A 14,595-nucleotide genomic window follows, 5' to 3' on the forward strand; every position below is an offset into this window, starting at 1 on the left:
ACAGTACAAGAATGCCAGAAAATGCTTCAGCAAAGACCAGGGTGAGAAGAAAGCAAGCACTGAGAAAGGAGTTATTCAGAGAATAAATATAGCTGATTCTTCTCTCTGCAGAGAATCTACTAAGTAGTAGACCTGGACCTTCTCAGATTAATTTCCAGTCTTGATAAATTGGAAATAGTATCTCAATACAAATAGTACCTGAAAAAGTAAGCATTACATGTAAATGTACCCAGACCATGAACCGAGAACAGAAGTAAGAGCTAATACTTCCCAAGACCAAACTTAATCTGCTGCAAGCCCACTGTGAAGTTTGCCACCTTAACCTTTCTGGCCGATTGTGCAGGAGGACATAAATACAGATAAGAAGCTGAGGGTTTCTCATGAGCTGAGACAGCCATTAGAGCTCCTTCGATGCCTTTGAAAGCTCCTAATAGCACTTGGATGTAGAACAAAACATGTAGGAGCAATCCATATTGCTGTCTGCCTGCCTGTTTTACCCAAGCCATATCTCAGGGTGTCTGTCCACAAGAAGCAGACACTACCAATGCCCTGCAGTTTAGGAGGTTGTTTTTCCAAAGGTAAATGGATGAGCAAGTATATTGCAATGGCTAGTGAAAATTGTAGAAACTGGGCAAAAAAATAAGCACAGTGAGAAGAAGTATCAGAAGTTAAAAAGACAGTTTGGAAGAAATAGATGGTAAAAAATTCTCTAAATTGGAAGGAAGAATTAGCAGAAATCCATTGTCATTCTTGAAAATCATGAATAAACATCAGTAGGAATAGATTCAAAGGGGTTACTACAGAAAGAGTTGTGTCTGTGATGCCAAATACAAAAATTAAATACAAATTCTGCTCCTTGTTGAATGACCTAATTTCAGAATGACTTTTCCACTAAAGTTGGTTGCATAGATCTGGGATCATATACTGTTCCAGCAGTGTTTAGACAAAACTACTTCTTTTGTTAGCTTCTTCCCCCTTGGAAATTTCCATAGCTGTAGTTTAACAGCTAAATTCACACACTGAATATACTGCACTACCAGAAAAATGGAACTGAAGCTGCCTCATGTTAATCTTTATATAAAAATAAAAATGATAATAACACCATTACTCTTTAAAGTGCTTGTCGCTATGGAGTTCATCTGACAGCAATACTGGAGAACCAGGGGAAGGACTAGGACTGCTTAGCCTGACCTGGTAGTTTAAACTGGATGTGATGAGTACTGACAAGGCTGTCTAATGGTTTACCATTCTGGCACCCTGTTTTCACTTCTAAGATTTTCTCCAGCTAAGCATTTAAGCTGAAATTTTCATTATGAGTATCTCCACCCAACTTTAACCTTGGTTCCCTCTTTCTCCAAAATCAGATTTGACAAATCTTCCAGAAGTTCCAGGAGTTCCTGTAATTCAGATTGTTCATGGCATTTTCATTTGGTCCACTTGTATGGAGTCATAAAATCATGGAATGGTTTTGGATGGGACACCTCAAGATTTTCTAGTTTCAGCTCCCCTGCCATGGACAGAGACATCTTCCACTAGACCAGGCTGCACAAAGCCCCATCCAGCCTGGGCTTGAACACTTCCAGGGATGGAGCATCCACAGCTTCTCTGGGCAACCTGTGCCAGTGTCTCAACACCTTCATTGTGAAGAATTCTTCCTTATATCAAATACAGTCACTTTTGGTTCATAACCAATGACTGTTGTCCTGTAACTATAGGCCTTGGTAAAATGTCTCTCTCCATCTTCCTTATAAGCCCCATTTATACACCAAAGGTCGCAACACGATCTTCTCTTTTCTAGGCTGAACAACCCAACTCCCTCAGCCCACCTTCACAGGAGAGGTGCTCCAGCCCTCTGGCCATTTTCATGGCCTCCTCTGGACTCACTCCAACAGGTCCATGCCCTTTTTTTGCTTAGGACCCCAGAGCTGGAAGCAGCACTGCAGGTGGGGTCTCACCAGAGCAGAGCAGAGAGAACCACCTGCCTTGACTTGCTGGCCACATTTTTTTTTGTTGCATCCTGGAGTATGGTTGGCTGTTTAGGCTGCAAGTGCACAATGGTGGCTCATGTCTAATTTTTCATCTACCAATATTCCCAAATCCTTCTTTGGAGGGATGGTCTCAATCCCCCAGCCCATATTAATACTGGGGATTGCCCTGACCTAGATGCAGAACATTCACTTGGCCTCGCTGAACTTCACAAGGGTAGGTGAGGACATTAGAACAGAGACTGCAGTAAGAGTGATACATTGCACTTCAGAACTCCAGGGCTCCTGAGTGAGTCAGATGCACACAGGGAAGAAGGGAATTTCTCTTGTCTCAGCTGAAGAGTAGCAATTGGACTAGAAACACAAAGCACTGCTTATAGCTTGCTCCGAAGTGTCCTCTGGGTAGATCCTGAAACTGTGCACGCCAGAGAACAACCTACTCCATAAATATTCAAGTAAGTGTCAATAGGATTAAAAGAAAAGGCAGGCACTACTCAAAGTGTCTAAAAATGGCTGCACTCAGATCTATTTGATTTTCTTCAAGATGATGATATATAGCAATAAAACTCCAGAGGAAATCTCTGCCATGTGATAAACTAGATTCTGAGTTTTTGACTTTGTAATGTGACTATTAAGATGCATTAGTAGTAGTACATTTGATTTTTATATCCTTCCTAGATACATATGCAGGAAAAGATATTTTCCTTTCAATCTTGTAAGACTGGAATGCCTTATCCCACTTCTTTTAAAAAATTAAATATATTCTGTTCGGAATATTAAAGCTGTTTTTGCATATGACTGACACTTTACCATTGATAAGATTTAGTATTATTTCTTCTAATTAAATCATCATTTCTTACTGCTGTTAGTAGTTCTAGCAACTCACTGATTGCCTGGCCTAATGCTTCCAACTTCTCATCCCTTTTCACTGATTCATACCTACCATAGCCAGCTTCACTGGAGTTTTCATTAATTGGGAATTAATACACAGCACCATAGAAGAGAAATTGAACTTGGATTTCAAAATTAGACCAATCTTTAAAAACTGCATGATAGAATTTTATTCTTAACTAACAACTCAAGAATCCAGGAAATATTGCAGCTACTTGCACTTACAAAACCCTCCTCTAGAGCCTTCTGTAACTCCCAAATCACTGGAAATGTCCAAATGTTTTCCAGTCAGGCCCTCAACAAATCCCATATTAAAGTTAATAATTATTTGAAGTGGTTGTGTGTACTCTACAGTTCAGGAAAACTTTCTAGACAGTTATCCCAACACCGCTGAATACGGAAGAGTAATAATGCGTAACACTTGCAGCAGGAAGTAAATATCTTCTGCTTTCAATAAGTCATTTTCTATATACCCAGCTTCTGTTAGTCCTTGGTAGATACTTTACACATGCTTTAGATATGAACAGTATTTTTACAGAAGGTGAACCCCATAGTAATTGTCTTACTGACACTTATTCTTAATCCATAACCATTTGAGATGGAATTTTGAGATGGAATTGAACTTGCAGATCAATTTGGTAGCACAGAAGTCAGAACGTAATTTCTCCAATTCTAATGTGTCCAGAGAACAGAGATTAATAACCTGATCCCTGGGCAGCTCCAACAGGTCTCTTCCAACTACCAGTAGCTAAACCTTGTGTTGCCTTATGTTATTAAACAGAGAAACTGGAAGTTTTAGCCAAATTATGTTCTGCGGGTATAAAGTCAGGGTGTTGTTTCAGTGGCAGTTTTTAAGGGAAAATGTGGTGCATTGAAGTAACATCCCTGCTTTCAATCCTTCCTCATGAATTCATGAATATGCACCAGTCATTATGTTTGTGAACTTCTAGAAGTAAGGAAGGAAAACTGAAGTGTCACACTTCATTTTACAGAGTGACACACATGGGGCAGAGATACCATTCTGTAAGTGAAACTTGAAATGGCAGGCTAAAGATTTTTCATCTAAAATATTCAGGAATTCAAATAGTCTAATGAGTCTTACTTGGAACCTTTTTCAAAGCACAGCTTGGAAATAAACATAAAAAATGTAATTGCAGGGGTCACTCTGTGGCAATTCTAATCTGGAATTCCTACTGCAATCAGAAATATTAAATACATTGAAAGAAATAGCTGGAGGGAGAATTGGCTCTAGTTTTAGTCCCGTCTCTCTCAGCAGGTTTCCTGTGAAAGCCTAATATACAATTTGTATTAGAACTATTACAATGGAGTACTCATTACTATTTTTTTCATGTAAGAGACATAAATAAGTCTATGTGCAGTTTGTGTGTGTGTTTTTTCGGGTTAAATTATACTCATATCAATAAGGCTTCTCTGTTTACAATCAAAATGAAATACATACAAAAAATGGGTCTGAAAATTCAAAAACTGCTGTCTTTTTTCAGGAAGAAAACCTACCTTTAACACCATGTCTGTTGTAGATCCTTAACCTTCCTCTGAAGGGTGCTTGTGTAGTATTGTTTTCATCTCCAAAATACTCACAGGGCTACATAGGTATTTATTATGTCACTTGTAAGGGCTGTAATATTTAGTACCCATTTAACCTAAAATAATTTATGTCACTGTCCCTTATAGCCTGTTCAACAGTGGTTTTTTCAACGTAAATTGGAAATAAAAAGTTAAGACTGCCTTCCAGTTCAGGATGCAGAGCTATGGGATACTCCTGTTACACACAGATGACCAGAATATAGGATTACTTTGGAAAGCAAATATGTAAGAATTGTATATCAAATGTTTGTTCAAGGCTTCTCTTCCTCAAGAAAAGGTTCATGTTTGATGAAAAATGTATTATGCTGCTCAATTTTTTTTGTGTGTGTTTTCCATTGACATATACGGATAACCTATATAAGTGGATCATACACATAAAGTTTAGATAGAATAACCAGACTTAGATATTCTTCAGCCATGTCTTGATTTCTTACCCTTCTTTTTATAGAGTAACAGATGTTTCTTCCAACTGAATCGAGTTTCCATATGCATCAAATCCTGCTTGTGGTCTCCCCCCTTTCCGTTATTTTAATCACCAGAAATATTTATTTCTGCTTAAGTAAGTATGTGTTCGTAATCACTGTAATTTTAAGTTGGCAAGGAAACTTGGAATATTAAATAATTTCTCTGTGCTCCACACCCTGTTTACAGACAGTGTACAAAGTGTATATGCTATATTTAGCTGAAGAGAAGATCATTACTAAATTGTTTCTTATCACATATGAGTAATCTGCCAATAGACTGAAACTATCCTACTGCTGGGAGATACTCTATAAAACTTTTTTTTATGAAATTGAGATAATAACAGACAGCAGTTGTAATTATATCAGTTTCCTCTTAAAGATCTTGAGAGTGAAGAAAACAGAAATAATGAGCAGAGAATGGGGTAACAGTTTAGCTAATTGAAGTTTTAATGCTCTTCTGTTCATCACTTAACTATTCTCTCTGAGAAAACTAACTTTTCTAGTTTGTTTGTGGGTCTTTTTTTTTACCTGCACTGAAGAGCATTATTCTCCATCTTAACCTGCCTCTCCTTTTGCCTGTTGCCTATGCATGTTTACCCTCTCCCACCCAAATACAGACACAGCATTCTCGGTGCATAAAATGTGTACTGAGTAGTTAACACTTTTCAAAATACAGTATGTAAAAAAAAAAATCTATAATTTTAAAATTTATCTTTTATAACAAAATCTGTGGGGTGTTTTTCCTGATAATAACATTATTTGCACCTGCGTCAGCCTACAGTTGATACCAAACTGGGGGGACAGTTCAATTGTCAATTTGCTCTAGGGCAGGGCTGCCATCCTGAGTGACATGTACAGGCAGGATTAATTGGAAGCTAATGAAATTCAGGAAGGACATGTGCAAAGTCCTGTTCCTGGGAAAGAATTTCTCTGGAACTGATACAGCCAACTTCCTGAAGAGCAGCTCTTTGAGAGAGACCCTGGGGGTCATGCTGGACAGTAAATGGCACATGGGCCAGCAATGAGTCCTGGGAACACAGACAGCCAGTGATAACCTGGATGTATGAACAGAGACCAGGGGAAGTGCCAATCATCCCCTATCACACCCAATCATGTCCACATCCAGTCTGGCGCTCCTCAGTACAAGACTGAGATTGATAAACTGGATCCAACTCAGTAGGGGCCAGCAAGGTGGTGGGGGCTGCAGCACCTGGGAAAAGGGGCTGGGAGAGCTGAGCTTGTCCAGACTGGCGCAGAGATGGTTTCATGGCACTTGAGGGAATAGAGGCGGGCTCTCCACAGCAATGGAAGGTGACAGAGCAAGAGACAAAAACAACATCAGCGTCCTTATGGATTAGGAAACAGGGAAACCTGTGAAACTTACTGACAAGGTCTTACTCAGATAAAAAGAAGCTTTTTAAAGTAATCAAACCTTTAAAGACAGTGAAGATTTTCATAGATGCTTCAGCAAATACGGGGATAAGGAACATAATCTTTTTATTTTGCGGCATAAATCTCAAAATGAAAATGCTAGAAAGAAGTTTGCTATATATACCTGACATTTCATAAGTAACTCACGAGGCATCTTGTATTTCTTCAAGCAGCCACATTCAGTACTATCAAGAATGGCCCATCATAATGCACTGGTTTGGCAGATTCTACTGTAATCCAAGCTTAAACTATATGGTATGCCCTGTTCCCAAATATAGCTATTAGTTATGTTACTAACTGTTTCAATGGGAGTGCACAATGATGAGGTGTTTTGACAAGAATCATTACATCCATTTGTATGATTTCTAGAAAGTCAAGCTTTGAATTAATCCGTACAGTATTGTAAGGGATCCTATTGAGAGTCAACAGAATATCAATGCTCAGTGGTGATGGGAGTTACTCCAGTGGCACTATAACAAAAAGCAAAGAAAGTAGGAAAGAAACAACTTGGGTTGATGCTGATTGTATGAGAGAAATTCAAATGCAGTGAAAATTCCTTTTGGTCAGTTAAAATACACTCTGTGCAGTAACCATAACATGGCATCAAAGTATAACATGATTAAATAACTATAAAGCACATGAAAAGTAGATGACAATAGCAGGGAAGAAGCAATATTTCAGCCATACAGACTGAAAGTTACTAAGATGTAGCAGCTGTAATCTACACAGGTGAGATTCAGTTCACCTAACCAGAAATATGTCTAATAGAGCAATTTGAATATGAGTTATTCATTCTCAGTTCTCTTCATAATCAATGGACTGAATGGGAACTCCTGCAGTCATCTGACCTGTGCTAAGAATCTCCCTCAGAAAAAAATAAATCTCACACTTAAAAAATTCACACCCTATAAAATCAAACTTTCCTTTGCTGCCTGTGAGGATAAGAATAAGTCTAAATTACTAACTCTATGCTATAATTAGCATAGTTTCACCTCTACCTCAGAACTGTAGAAAAGAAAGAATCAACAGGACAATGTGAAGAGGCAGAAGGGCAGATTGAACATGGAAGATCACAGAGGCAGGTCAATTTTAGAAGAAGGACATGGAAAGTTCATGGAAATCAAACAGTTCTTTAGGAATGCTAATCTCTACATTGTTTGATGAACCAGTGGAAAACCTTCCTACACTTCACAGCTAAGTTTCCTTTCCAGTCTTTGAGATTAATTCAGAACAGCATTTATTGGAGGTATGAACCTTAAGTGATTCTTATGATGACATCAGCAACAAAATCAATGCCTTCTAGCGTATTCATTTTGATTTGAAGATTTCGTTTCTTAAGGAGCAAAGTCAGAGTAAGCTCTGTATGTACTCCTCAGCCTAGACTTACTGGAGCACATCTTAACTTCCAGCACACCCAGGCTGCATTTCCATGGTAGCATATAAATATAAAAGGAGATGGTTTTGTAAGTTTCATCCCAGCATGAAGCCAAAATGCAGGATGTGAGTGGACATGGCACTGGAAATTATCAGGAACTACATTAAAGACCTATGCCTTCACAAAATGTTCATTATCCTGTTTATCCATATTTCATTCCATATGCAAGACTGAACTATACAGTACCTCAAAACCATGCATTTCTTTCACCAAAGCTGAAATGTCTTCCCTCTAAAGGAATACAGTGAAATTCAGCCTTAATATGAAATTCTTGCAAGTATCACTGTAAAGGAAACCTTTGAAGATATTAGTATCTCCCAAAGGGCCTTTCTTTCACCTGTTTTCTGCCCTAAGTTGTACAGCACGAGAATAAGGAAAAGGCTGTGGTATATGGCAAAGTGGTGCTTCAGACTTATCATTTGGGCTTCACTATTCCTGTCCATGACTTCTAGTCCAGCAGCAAGCAGGACACTTTTTAAACTGGGACGAAGACTGAAGAAAATGGAGATTCTATCCATTTTAATTTTAAGTCAGCAATCTCAGCAGTCATCACAGGAACAATTTATTTGATATCCATATTCTACCCCAAGATGTCATTGACATCTCCCGTATTTCCTTCTACCCAAATCGTTCTCTCTGTATCTCTGCAGATCACTAACTATCTTACAACATCCTCATTCATGATGGAACTCACATTTATCGAGTGTCAGTCACACAAAAATGAAGCTTCAATTCCATCTGCTCATCTATACTCTTTCTACAGTACCTGAAGAGAAAAGTGAATTTTCAGGGCATGATGCATTCCATCCTGAATTCTGTAAAGCTCTTTTTTTCCCAAATAGTACAGCAGGATGCAAATGTGTGTATCTTTGCTTAATTGCCTGCTTCCATGCCCAGACTGTCATTTGATATGGAAGACCCTTCCCATGTTGTCATCAGCATGCTTTTCTGGGCATTGGCTGAAAAACAGATTTATGTGGGCCACAGGCTTAGTTTGTGAAACTCTCAGAAGACTCTAGGGGAGCTCCATGCCTTTGAAAGTGCACCACAGTGGGCATGTTCCTGCTCCCACAATGTACCCCAAGCCACGAAAAGGGCTGCATGAGTGTGCTGACTGCTAGTGCTATGATACCATTTGTCAGCACAACAGCAAGATCCTGTTTAGCTCAAAAAGTTCTGGACCTTGGCATGCATATTCTGGCACGCAGGTCAGGGGATGTTATTCATCACTAAGCGGAGGGAGAGCAGATGTGAAGTATTTTGGGCAGCTTACGGTACAAAGACTTGAACAAGTCATTTACTCTAAAATACAGATTCTAAGGAAAGAAATAACAAATAAATATGCTGGAGAGAAACCAGATAAGGTTATTTCCCTGAGACATTAAGTGTGTGCTCTTTCTCTGGAGGTGGTGTAAGTACAGTTCCAAAAAGCCTCCTCTGAGCTTGGCCTAGGGATTTTTGATCCTGAGGTAGGTCTAGTTCCACATTTCTGTCTACATAGCAAAGAGTGAATACTGTCCTTTCTCAAATTAATCAAAACCTGTTTGGTTTTTTGCTGTTGTGTGAATACAAATTAAGGCCTAATTCTGTTTACATTTTGAAGTTTTCTCTATGTTTTTTCTACTGCTAAGATTTGTCAGAAAAGCCTTGAAACGGTTGAATTTTGCAGCACTGTGAAGCTTAACAATATTAGTCAGCAGTAAAGCACTATTTATAGGTTTCCAAATCTCTGGTATATTATAAAAAACTTTCTTCTTTGGAAAGGATTTTAAAGTTTTCCAGATAGGATTTGAGAACACACTTGTTCTCAAAGAATGTCCTTCAGCTCCTACTTAGTGTTTCACTCTCTTAGGTTCTGTCTTTAATGTTTTCAAAATCAACTCCTAGGCAGTGAAATCTTACGCCCAAGTTTCAAGGTAACTTTGCAACACTTTTACAACGTGACATTATGGTTCTTGACTTCAGGAAAACACCTCCCATGTGAGAAGGGGTGGATTACAGATGTCAACCTACGAAGTTCAGAATTCTGTTCTTCTTGTAAAGCTCATTTTTTAAAAGAAGTGACTTCCTATAAAACCAACTTCCTTTCCCAGGAGCCTAATTAAGAAAAAATTGCTCTTACCAGGCCTGGGGGCATCTTATTTTTAGTGAGTTTAATGATGTTACATACCGGCAAGTTCAGGAGCATTTTGCTAGAAGAGCTGTGTTTGAACTCTTTCTATAGCACCTACTTAGCAGTCTTAGGCACAGATTTTCAGCATGCAATATGTGGAGGAACTCTTTCATCTACACTGTAACTCAGTGCTACTTCCTCTACAGAAGAAAAAAGGCAAATAGTACTTGCTGTGTAGAATTACTACCTAATATTTTAAAAGAGGGGTTTTTTTCACTCGTTGAAAGAGAGTCATGCCAGAAGACTTGCGGTCTACATGACATCAATATCAGGTTTGCACACAACAGCCACGGAATACAAAAGTCATAGTGCATAAATTATTTCTCTCTTCTGTAGGCAAATACGAAATTGCAAAAATCAAACCAATTCTCTCTGATGAATAGAAAACGTCCTGGCTGGCATTCTGCCTTAATGCAATGTCAAAGTACAGAACTGTTCAACAAAATAAGAAAATATTAAAATAATCATGTATGACATAAGGCACACATTTCAGTTTAATGTCCTTCTCCAGATGGAAGAGTGGTCTTAATTTGCTATAGGTATCCCCAGTATTTAACCCCCTAGTGAACCACAGTATCTTCCTCAAGGTTACACAAGCTTTCATTTCTGTGTCCTGAAATTCATATGTTGTCTAGTTCCTATTAACTTACTTAAGTATCCTCCATGTTCACTTCAATAATTTAATAAATTAAGGTACAGCTATGAATCCTATTTGCATGAATGAAAATGTTGCATCTTGGTATATAAAAGTCCAGCCATATGTTGTCACAGCTGTGCTATGTATCTTCCAGATCTAGCACAACACCAGACTGCTTAAAAATGACAAGAGCCAAAGCAGAGAGAAAGTGAAATTAGTTTTCTCCAGTCCCTCAGAGGTTCTTAAATTTAGAAGGTGGAAAAACTTGACAGAATAAAACAAAGGACATAGCATCAGGGAGACCTGTGTGCTACGAGAGGGAATGCCCTTAGCCATGGTTCCTACCTAGCCATAGAATGTGGGCTTCACATACAAACTGAGGGCTTGGAAAGTGCTCCCAGGACCTGTAAGCTGGACATAGATTCTAAGGCTCCCATGCAACTTGAGAGAAATGGACCAGGCCAGTTACAAACAAATGTGTGCTTTCCAGCTTTCCAGATAAGAGAAAAGTTAAAGGAGAGAGACCAAAAAAAAAAAAAAAAAAAAAAAAAAAAAGAAAAATAGAAATAGAAGGAATTATATACAAGTATGGTATTCCTGAAGAAGCAGAGAAGTAGTTATATACAGAAACAGAAGTCCTAGGCCCTTTAGAGGATTCTTGGGTGATGTATTGCAGGAGAACATGCACAGATGTTTTAGTGCTTTGTGCAGGGCTGTATGTTTATAAAGCAAAGAATAACTCCTCTGGAGCCTGAGTGTCTGTTTGCTTCATTTGCAGATCTCCCTAAAGACAGAAAGTGTAAATTGTCCACAAGGCTGGAGAAAAATACGTGCTTGAAGTAATGGGAAGTCTTAAGTTCTTGGGTGGTGTGTTACACCAGATCTGCAGGGAAAATCCATGGAACCTTTTGTGTTTCGTTTTTTTTTTTTTAAGGTTTGGGTTTTTTTCCCCTTAACCCAAGAACAGTTCTGAGTTCCCCAAAGAGACAGCTGCCCCAGCTTTGCTCTAACTTCATATTGGAGTGAGATGCCAGTGTGCCATCAAGTCCACATATGGGCAAAGAGTCCCAGGAGGAGAAAGTGTCATTGCCTGCTCAAAGACAGAAGAAAGAAGGTTCAGGAACCCTCTGTGGTGGGACCCAAACAGAGCAGTGTGCTGCAGGCAGCTCTAACAGGCTGGGTGGCACCACGGAGAGAGCGAGCTTCTGGGCAATGGAAATTTTTTTCTATTACCCATTTTCATCTGTTACACATTCAAAACCTGTTGACTTTAAACTATCAGGAAGAAGCAACACCTACTGCACTGATAATCCTCTGAACTGCCCCATTCCATTTAAAAAAAAATATTTTATGTGCAATACATGTAAGAGTATCACTATCATTTTACATATCTTAATTGCACTTCCTGCCTTTTGCAAATGCCTAAGCTGAAGTTTAGAATTTCAAAACTCTCAAAATGGCCATGTATTTGTACTGAACTTAAAAGGTTATAACTGGACAGAAAGTTGGCAGAAATAGTGGCCGTAGATTGTACAGGAAAACTTGGGGACTACGTTTTTTAACTTATGAAACATAAAGCCTGGAAAACTTCAGAATAGTCTGAAACTCATGACCCTGTTTATTGAAGTATTCTTTAGTCATTATAGCACTGATAATAAGGTCAAGAACATGTATTTGGATACAAGATGTATTAGTTCTCAAGAGGGGATAGTCATGGCACTGAGAATGTACTGGTATTTTCTGTAAAATGAATACAGATTTCTGCAACTTAAACTACCATTACAGAAATGTAAAGCGATATTCTTAGAAAATGGGAGTTTAAAATTAGGTTCCTAAAAGCATTGTATCACAACCTAAACAAAACCGGTGAGTATCAGTCTTGAATAATTGCAGGACAGTCCAGATTTGCCATCATTTTTCAGTCTCAGGTCTTTACAATGAGCAAATATTAAGGCTGTAGACAGTGTTAGGCATATAAAATCAGAAAACAAAGATCTAACATGCTAAGTGAATCTTGTTGCCAGGAATAAAAGCCCAAGGAAGCTGTGTGGTACCACTCAGAGAGAGTGCCAGTTTAACCAAATAATGAAACCAAAAAGAAAACAGAAATTCATATAACAATGTTGTGGATTCTGACTGTAAAATTAACGTATGTAAGTATATTGTCTTATATAAATACTCAATAAACTTTCAATTAAAATTTTTACAACGAAGATGTATAGCAAAGAAATTCTGGCAGCTGACCACAGTTTTCAAGAAACATTTAGGACTCTCTGCTTAGACACGGAAAGTGGGACTTAGCACCTCACAGAAAGTGAAGTATAGTGTCAAGGAAAATCTGCAATGTCTTCAAGGGCAAATGCTGCCCTATTTAGAGAAAGGACAAAGAAACTAACACCTACAGAATCAGGTCTGGTTCTGCTCTGTTTGGCTTGACATTACCAAGCCAACATATATAGCCACATAGTCACTGCACACAGAGCCAAAAAAACATGCACAGTAAATGCTGTCTTTACACAGTAGTTAAAGGGTGCACAGGGGAAATGTTTCAGAAAGGAAACTGAGGGGAAAAGAGCTGAGAAAGCAGGCCTGCAAAGGCAGAAGGGCTCAACAAGAAACAAATATTTTAAATGAGCCAATGTCAAATACATATTACATGAAGGACAAACAGAAGCTGTGGGAATATTAAGCAGGGAAGATTTCAGACTGCAGGGTTAAGTTTTAAATGCCAGCAGACGTGGCTGCAGCATATCTAAATAGCTTATTTGATAAAGAGATGGCTTAACTGAAGCATCATTTCCCAGTACTTGCCTGACAAACAACAGGAACTCAGATGCAGAGAAAAACAGGTCAAAACAGATGGGCCAACAAGTACATATTTTACCCAAAGCCACAGCTTTCAAAATTTACTGAGATATCTCTCCCATGACTTCTGCTCCTGGAGTCCATGTTTCTACTTGCATGTCCACAAACACCAGCCTGCCAAGCATCTGCAGCTACTCTGCTCTGAACTGCACTCCCTGCTTGACAGCATCTTTTTCTCCCATTCCTCAACTCCAAACCAAATATAATTAGCTTGGAGAGTCAGCAGCACCAGTTTCCAAATGCATCACCAGGTCTCAGGTCTTTCACCTCCTTGCCCTTCTGTGATTATCACGAATATGTCCATCCTAATCTTTTCACCAAGGGTGTATGTCAGCAGATTCTTTCCCAGGTTTCATTCTCTAAAACACAGATTCTTCTAGATTGCTAAAACTGTCACCCAGGCTCATAATACCGTGCATCTCAATTATGGCAATGTTCTCCCTCAGCCTGGACAAATGTAATCTGTCATCATTGGTATCCATTCAAAATGCTGCCGTGAAATTCATTTTCTGAGCCCATCATCTGTCTGTGTCATTCCTAACTGTGCCTCCATCCATTGGATAAGCTTTCCCTACCTCATCAGTTATAACTACCTACTTTGATTCTCAAGAAATTTCAAAGTCTAACTCATCACCCTTCAGCCCTCTCCAAGCATTTTTAGTCTGTATCACAGACAGCTGTATAACAGCTCATTATGCTTGTCCTCTATGTCTGGCTAGTTAAATGTGAGGATCTTTGCTCTTTCTGTGGCATATTTCTCTATAAATGAAAATATTATGTTCATTGTCCGAATCCAAGATTAGAAGCACTGAGGTTCTGAATACAAAATTCTGTAACAGTAAAGCTGGGTAAATTATTTACAGCATGGAACTTATTTATTGAATTTTGCTTAATTTTCTGTTTACAAAATGGTGAATTTGGTATTCAGATGTACCCACCAAATAATCTTTGCAAATTATTCCTGCCATGCTGCTAAAAACCAAGAAAATTTAAAAATTGATGTATTTAGGTCACATAATAAATTTCTGTAGCCTAGTTACACAAGTATATCTTTGAGGTGGGCTCAGTACAAAGCCCACCAAAGTGGTGATTAAGTATCTAAAATTCAC

The 14,595-nt window shown here is 38.6% G+C and overlaps 1 protein-coding gene across 2 annotated transcripts in view; it reads right to left on the reverse strand.

Moving 5' to 3' along the window:
- The window catches only part of GUCY1A2 (guanylate cyclase 1 soluble subunit alpha 2), a 156,584-nt gene that overhangs the window by 61,634 nt on the left and 80,355 nt on the right, over window positions 1-14,595 (reverse strand). The gene's annotated exons all lie outside the window — the stretch shown is intronic.

Source organism: Corvus kubaryi, unplaced genomic scaffold, assembly GCF_017639235.1.
Source record: "Corvus kubaryi isolate FWS band 111438036 unplaced genomic scaffold, C.kubaryi_AGA036_p1.0 37256, whole genome shotgun sequence".
Taxonomy (NCBI): domain Eukaryota; kingdom Metazoa; phylum Chordata; class Aves; order Passeriformes; family Corvidae; genus Corvus; species Corvus kubaryi.